General features: G+C 41.2%; 1 pseudogene across 1 annotated transcript; it reads left to right on the top strand.

Moving 5' to 3' along the window:
- The first annotated feature begins 853 nt into the window (after positions 1-853).
- LOC149012033 (pectinesterase-like) lies at positions 854-4,050 on the top strand (annotated as a pseudogene). Its single transcript, XR_016174609.1, has 2 exons — positions 854-2,111; positions 3,065-4,050. The product of XR_016174609.1 is annotated as a pectinesterase-like (transcript).
- Positions 4,051-8,202: the final 4,152 nt, after the last annotated feature.

Raw genomic sequence — 8,202 nt, 5'->3', positions numbered from 1 at the left:
CCTCAATTAAAATAATTGTTAAAAACCAAAATACCATAGTTAAAATCTAAATTATCTTTAATTATTTAAAGCCCATCATACCATTTTTTTAAAAAGAAAATTTTATCAAACAATTAAAATAACCCAAAATTGTTGTATGTGTTTAATTGTATCAACATACCCCTTTGTTTTAGTTGCATTTTTAATTTTACTTGATAGTAGTGCGTATTTTTTTAGTTGTTTGACAATTAAAAAAAAAATATATGTTGGGCTTTTAATAATTAAAGATAATTTGGGTTTTAACTATGGTGTTTTAGTTTTTATAATTATTTAATTGAGGATAATTTAGTATTTTAACTGTAGGGTGATTAGGTAATTTAGGGATTAAATTTCAATTTTTTTTTAGCTAGGAAAAATTGGGGTTTTAGAAAAATATTTAACTATGTTTGAATTAAATGAGGATAAGTGTATTTGATATCATTTGCTGAGTCAAATTGGAAATAGTAATGTCATTTCATTGTCCATAGGACATTTAGGTAATTTAAATTTAAATTTTAAATAACTTGAATAAGAATAAAGGCTATTCAAGTAATTTTACTAGACATTTTAATATCTAAACTTAACTGTAGATAATTTGTAATTTTTTAAATAGATACTATATAATGTAGAGTTTAACAATCAATGGTGACTAATTTCACCCAAATAATAGTATGTGTCGTGTGAAAAATTCTTTTAATAATGCTTATTGATTGAAAAGATCCTAGGGGCAAAGCGGAATTAACGACACTAACAGCGCTAAGACATGTAACCTCACAAAAGATATACAAATCATGTGTTGGCTCTTCTTTCTTTTTCGTTATATATGTAAGGATTCTTCTACCTCTACTGTCCAAGGTGAGATATCTAAGTGGCTGGTGGCCCTTTGCTTAGTATTCTTTTTAGTTTAGCAGTGCGCTTTGGATCTTGATGCGTCTTAAGCTGTTTGTGTAAAGATGAGCCACATTAAGGATATTTTTATGGCGAAGTTTTCAGATTTCCGAAAGAGCATTTCATTAGAAAGACGGAAGAAAAAGCAGTTCTTGTTGCTACTCGTGGCCTCCTTTCTAATTTTAGCTGCTATCATCGGTGTGGCAGCTGGAGTCACTTCCCGCAAGAATAGGAATTCGGATAACTCTACAGGGCACGCGGTGCTGAAATCATCCTGTAGCATGACTCTCTATCCAGAGCTGTGCTACTCGGCGGTGGCCACCGTCCCAGGCGCCACAGACAAGCTGTTAACCCACAAGGATGTGATCCAGGTGTCTCTGAACATTACAACGGAGGCGGTTCAGCAGAACTACTTCACCATTGAGAAGCTCATCAATAACAGCACAAAAAGAGGCTGACGGAGCGGGAGAAGACGGCCCTCCACGACTGTCTTGAAATGGTGGACGAGACTCTCGATGAGCTACATAAAACCTCTGACGATCTAAAGGGCTACGACGCAAGCAGCAACAAGAAGAACAAATCAATATCACAATACGCGAACGAACTCAAGACGCTGTTGAGCGCGGCGATGACGAACCAACAGTCATGCCTGGATGGCTTCTCCCACAACGGTGCCAGTAAACAAGTGAGGAATGTGTTGGAAGCGGATCAGACTCATGTGTTCAAAATGTGCAGCAATGCTCTTGCCATGATCAAGAACATGACCGACGCCGATATGGCGACCGCCGACGCGAAGAAAGAGCAGCGACAGCAGAAATACAAGCTAAAATCCGCCGGGAGACATCTTCTCGCCGAAGAAAATGCTGATGGTAGGGAGGAGAGGAAGGAGAGTATTGCGTTCCCGGAGTGGTTGTCAGCTAAGGATCGACGGCTCCTGCAAGCATCGGAGGTGATTCCAGATGTGACGGTGGCCCTGGACGGTAGTGGAAATTACAGCTCGGTGACGGAGGCTGTGGAAGCAGCTCCGGAGAAGAGTAGCAAGAGGTATATAATAAAGATAAAATCGGGCGTGTACAAGGAGAATGTGGAGGTAAAAAAGAAGAAGACCAACCTCATGTTCGTCGGAGACGGAAGGAAGACCACCATCATCACCGGTAGCAGGAACGTTGTCGATGGCAGCACCACCTTCCACTCCGCCACCGTTGGTAAGTGAAACCGCAGACAGCTAGTCAATTATTAGGCAAGAATCATAAATTGACTCTGAAGAGTTGAATTCCTCTTCCCAGTTCCCATTGGCATTGGGTAACCAACTCATCTTACTCCATCTCGTACCATCCATGAGATATGATCTCACGCCATGGACGGTCTGAGATGGGTTGTAGTGACTAACCTAAATTCTCTAATCCAATATTTTATACCTTTAAATCATTAAAATTAAAATTAAAAAAATGTAGGAGGTTCAAATTTCAAATTTTCGCAGGAAAAAAGGGTCCTGGGAATTGATAATAGAATGATGAACGATGATTCATCAAAAATCAGCATGTGATCCAATCCCTAATCTATTAGATCTCCGTGATGTGAGGCGGAACCGTGGGATTAAAAAGTAGAACTCCTCACATGCGTCCAGGGACCCACACGGAATCCGACCAGACTTTTCAGACTCAGAGCCAGTGAGTCTGTGAGTGAACACTGACGCTGTCGTCTACGCAATCAATCTGACATTTTGGATGGATTTTGTGCCTTTCCTTGTCCTTTCAACCGTGATTTTATTCTTTGTTTCTTGGCTTTCCCAAGCGAAATTGTTAATGGAGGGTTAGAAATAGTTTTTCAAATTTGAATTTTGAAACCACTATTTCACGGGAACTTTTCAAATGGTAAAACATTAAAGTTGAGTGAAGAGTGGAGGAAAATCCAAATCGGTCCGTGAACCATGGACCACCCTGCCCCATGAAGGGTGAAATGCGCGCGCAAGGAAGGTTCGTCGCGTTCGCACAATATTTTCCAACTGTCCTAGTCTTAAGACTCTTACTCCAGGATTTGAAAAGAGAGAAATATTTCATTTCAATTTTCAATACTACTAGTAGTTAGTATGGGCAGAATCTAAATAGTTATTGTTTAACCATAATAGTAATAGTTTGAATTGATTTGGACAATGCAGCGGCGGTCGGAATGGGGTTCTTGGCTCGGGATATTACCTTCGAAAACACGGCGGGTCCGTCTAAGCACCAGGCGGTGGCGCTGCGGGTGGGGTCAGACCAGTCGGCCTTCCACCGATGCGATATTCTGGCCTACCAAGACTCGCTCTACGTACACTCCCTCCGCCAGTTCTACGAGGACTGCCTGGTGATAGGCACCGTTGATTTCATCTTCGGAAACGCTGCCGCCGTATTCCAGAACTGCGACATTCACGCTCGCCTCCCAGACTCAGGACAAAAGAACATGGTGACCGCCCAGGGGAGGGCCGATCCGAATCAGAACACCGGCATCGTAATCCAGAAATGTCGGATCGGGGCGACGTCCGAGTTGGAACCGGTGAAGACCGATTTCCACACTTACCTGGGAAGGCCGTGGAAGCAGTACTCAAGAACCATCATTATGCAGTCAAACATCGGCGACGTCATTGACCCGGCAGGGTGGCACATTTGGAACGAGGATTTCGCGCTTGACACATTGTTTTACGGGGAGTACCAGAACGCAGGCGCTGGCTCAGGGACTTCTTTGAGAGTGAATTGGACCGGTTACAATATCATCACCGATGTAGCCAAGGTTCAACCATTCACAGTTTCGTCTTTCATCGCCGGTGACACTTGGTTGGCCTCCACTGGCTTTCCCTTCTCTCTCGGTCTTGAATAACTTACTAATCAACCTCCGATCACCTCTTCATTACCATTCATATTTTTCTAGATTTTTCTTCTTCTTATTATATTTATGTATGACTTCATGTCCTGGTCTGGGATTTCTCTTGTATCGATAAGTAGCGTTCTTTGTGTTTGAAGCTAAGTGTGAGTTACTTTGTACCAAAAAGGAAGCGTCTTGCCTGTTGTCTCATAAATCCTTTCTTTTTGCGTTTTCGATCCTGAGGAAGTTTTTTTTTTGCCCCCCACTTTCTAGTGGACTGTGAAGAGCATATTCATGATTACCAAAAAAAAAAAAAGAAAAAGTGAATAGCATATTGATTACTGTCGTAGCTTAAAAATCTTGGTCTGGTCAAATGATATTTAACTACTAAAGGTGATTTGTCACTCCATAAAATTCAAATTTTTATGTGTTCAAAATCATGCCTAATGTTGAAAATCTCTCCGTAGCTCCTTTTTTGGTAAACTCCATAATCATAACTGTCTGCAGGGTGAAAGTTCGGTCACGAAAATGGTGGGTTAAAAAAAAAAAAAAAATTCATCTAAACCCTAAGGTTTGGTCTATGTCACTTTTAGTCTGAAAAAAATTCTCCTTTGCATATGGTTCCCTAAGGTTTATAGAAAGACTAGTTAAAGACAAATCATAATTTTGATGACCAAAATACCCTTATGATGCATGTCAGATTATACCTGTTGTATTTCGATCTAACGGTTTATGTTAAAAGACAATTTAATTATTTTATTTTTTTTTTTATACTCGGTTCTTAAGATTTTAATTTACATTTATACCCTTTGTTAAATAATGAATCCCTTCCGAGCGTTGATCCATTTCTTCGCCTCTTTAAATTTTTTCCTGAAACATTACCATATTTTGGTTTGGCGCCGCTGCTCTTGAATCCCCCTCTCCCTTTTGTTCTCTTTGGGTCGCTTGGGCTCGCTTTCTCCTTCCACCTCTTCCCTGTTCCCCTTCCGTGCTCCTTCCCGGCCCTTCCTTCGCTTCTCCTTCTTTCTGCGCTGTCGCTCGCGCCCCCCCTTGTCCGTTTCGTTCTTTGTCCTCCTCGTGCTCGTGGTCCTGCGGCCTCCTCTTCGGGTTCCCTTCGTGTCCTTCTTCCCTTCTCTTCCTTGCCCGCCTCCTGCCTTCCGCCTCTCCCGCGCTCCCTCCGCCGTCGGCTTTGTTCTGTGTTGGCTCTTTTCCTCCCCCCTCGTCTCCTCTTCCTTGGCCTCCCGTTTGGGTTTCTGGCGCCTGGCTGTCTGTCGCCTCCCGTCTCTTCGTGTTCTCGTCGGTGTTTGGCCGTCGTTTTCGTTTGCCTCAATCCCTTCCGGGGCCCTTCCGCTCCGGAGAGATTGGCATGAAGACATTTTATGGCGAGGGAAAGAGCATCTGTGAGGGTTTGGGGATGGAATAGACGAGCTCTTAGGAAAGTGAGTTAATAGAAAAACAGAGATCCTTGAGATGGGTTGGGAGATCTGTAACCTTGGTTTTGATAAGAACCCACTTCCTTTGAAACTTTGAACATGCGGTGTTTCCTCCATTAAAGACCCATAAGCTGATACGATAGTTTCAGTTTCTGGTTGTGGATGTCAGTATTCGAAATAGGATTTTCTTTTCTTGTGTAATGGGAATAGGATGTCATTGAGTTTTGTAAATTTGAAATCTTAAGACCCTTGAACATAAAATAAAAAGATTTTATAATTATAATTTGTATTTTTAACTATAAGGGTATTTTAGTCATCAAAATTATAATTTGTCATTAATTAATCATTTTTAGAAACCTCAGGGGAGCCATACGCAAAGGAGAATTTTTTTTTCGGACTAAAAGTGCATGGATCAAACCTTGGGGTCCGTGAAATTCCCTTTATTTTTTAACTTTAACACCAATAAGATCTATTAAAGAACAAATCATCAACCATGCCATGTGAGCTAGGAGAAGAATCTGAAAAAGAAAAATCAAGCCATCCAAGAGAAACAACCAATTTTTATTTTATTTTATTTAGGGAGAGACAATAAAACATAAGGGAGCTGGACAAAAAATAACCAGCCAAAAAAGAGAGGCTCCAACATATTTTAAGATAAGCAGAATTTCTAATTCTTAAATCATCTGAACTATTTCTAATTCGTTTTATTAAAACCCCCTGATTTGAAGCTGATTTTGTACTCACCGTGGTTTGTTTTTATCTTTTGTAGAATAGTTCTAGTTGCAGATTGTTGAGTGTGTGTTGCCTGTTTTGTTTGGCTTTGGTAGTGGAAATGGGAAGACATCTGGATCGTATTTCCCCACATCACAGCCACTGCAGGCAGTTCCACCATGCGAATCCATCTCAGCAGGTGCAGAACCGAGCCAGCTCTAAATATGTGGAAAAACCCTCTTCTAGATCAGATACTTGGAAGGCATTGCATCCTTCAAATGGTCCTTCAACTGCTGTAGGTGACTCTTCACAGTGAAGCAAATTCTTTGGTTACCCCTGTTTGGGTATGCCATAGACTATCGTGGGAGAGATACTTTTCGGGCCTCATTCCACTGAAGACATGAGGAATGGAGTGGCCTCTCTATCCCTGTGGTGGCTGGAGCACTGTCTTCTCCACCTCACCCTGGATCCCATGCCTGAAGGAAGAAGAAACACCCGCCTCCTGCCGATTGCTCTGTGGATTCAACTAAAAGGAAACAACTTTAATTGTTACAACTATGAAAGAATAAGAAAGGCAGGGCAGCAGCTGGAATTGGTAGAGTCATCGACATCCAAATGAAGCCGTATGTATCTGGGCTCTTTGTTGATGCAGCCAGAGTCAAGATCACGTTCAATATTAATGAAAAAGTTATTCCATCAATCTCGATCATAAATCTTCAAGATGAGTTGTTGTTCTTGCAAGTTCTGTATGAGTTAAGAGTTCTCTGCTCTAGGTGTGGTAAAATCACACACCAAACAAGATATTACAAGTCTAGTGATGAAACTGTGGAAGAAGGAAAGTCGGGAGGAACTATAGATGCTCCCCAAACTCTGATTGATGCAAGACCTAACTCGGGGATGATGACTGAGCCCCTCCTTGCCGGTGTAGCAAGGCTCCACTCCACAATAAGCTTTGGAGAGCTGTATAACCTCCCAACTAGGATGAAAGAATAGGGGTACCCTCGGATCAGTGGTAATCAACAACAAACCGTGGAATCAACCTCTCTTTCAAATAAAAACTCAAAGATTCTGAAAATATAAACTCTCTGTGATGTTGGACAAGGTATTGAAATACAAGGTGGAAAAGAAAAAAAAATTGAAAGGTGTTGAAGTGAATTAGCAGGGTAACTCGTTAGTAAAAAGTCGATCCTCTGAACAGATTCCTCTTGGCCCAACTGCTGACTCTACTTCCCTGGTTGGGGACAGTGAAGCGATTCCTGACTTGAATCCTCATTTTGAAGGTATCAAGGAAAAGGTTGATGAATTATCTCAGGTTGAGCTCCTAAATCAATCGAACACTCAAGAATTGGTGAAAAAGTTTGAATTGGAAGGAAAAGTAGTGAACCAATCAATCAAGGCAAACACTGTGATCTTTAAATCTGTTACTAGCTGAAAGCATAGAGAAAAGAAGGCTCGAGTTGCAGGGAAAGGGTCAAAAGAACCGCTGGCTTTATACTCTTTTATAGGGTGTGGTATATAGGCTTTCTCCATTTTGACCTTTGACTCTTGATCCTTTTCTCGGATCTTGCCCAAATCTTCCAAAATGACCTTTTCATCCTGGAACATTAGAGGCATGAATGGGAAATTCAACTTGCAATGCCTTTCTAAACTTCTAAAAAAATTTCGTCTGGAGATAGCTTTCCTTTACGAAACAAAATGCTCTGACCACCTCTCTCTCTTGGATTCCCATCAACGCTTGTTCAAAGACTACTGCCTCCTTTGTTATACCAACAACAAAGGAGCAAAGGGTCTAAAAGGTGACACTTGTGTCCTCACATCTAACCCAAAATCTGTTTCTCTAATTTTTGTGGAGAAAGGTTTTTTTATTCTCCAATGTTCTTCTCGGTCCCTTTTTTGGTATGCTGTTTGTATATATGTTCCACCTTCCTATGCTGAAAGGAAAGAATTTTGGCAAATGATTAAATCTCAACTCTGTTCTTTTGACAAACCATTTGTTCTCATTGGTGATTTCAATGAAGTCCTCCGGCCTGGTTAAAAAATTGGGAACCCCTTTAAAGCCTCCCCAGCACTACCTCTTCTCAATGAGATTTTATTTTCTTTTTCTCTCAATGAATTGTTGGGTCCCGGGGATTACTTTACCTGGTCAAACATGCAGAGACCTCCTAATTTGGTTAAAGAAAAATTGGACCTTTGTTTTACCTATCCAATTGGATCGCTATGTTTCCAAATGCCCAAATCCGTAAGTTGCCTGCAATTGGATCGGACCACAATCCTATTATGCTCACCATCCAAAAAAAGACACTTGGAAATCGGA

This window comes from Hakea prostrata, chromosome 7 (assembly GCF_041222555.1).
Source record: "Hakea prostrata isolate BN-2017 chromosome 7, UWA_Hpros_2, whole genome shotgun sequence".
Taxonomy (NCBI): domain Eukaryota; kingdom Viridiplantae; phylum Streptophyta; class Magnoliopsida; order Proteales; family Proteaceae; genus Hakea; species Hakea prostrata.
The sequence above is the reverse complement of the archived record's forward strand: the minus strand, read 5'-3'. Positions and strand labels throughout refer to the sequence as shown.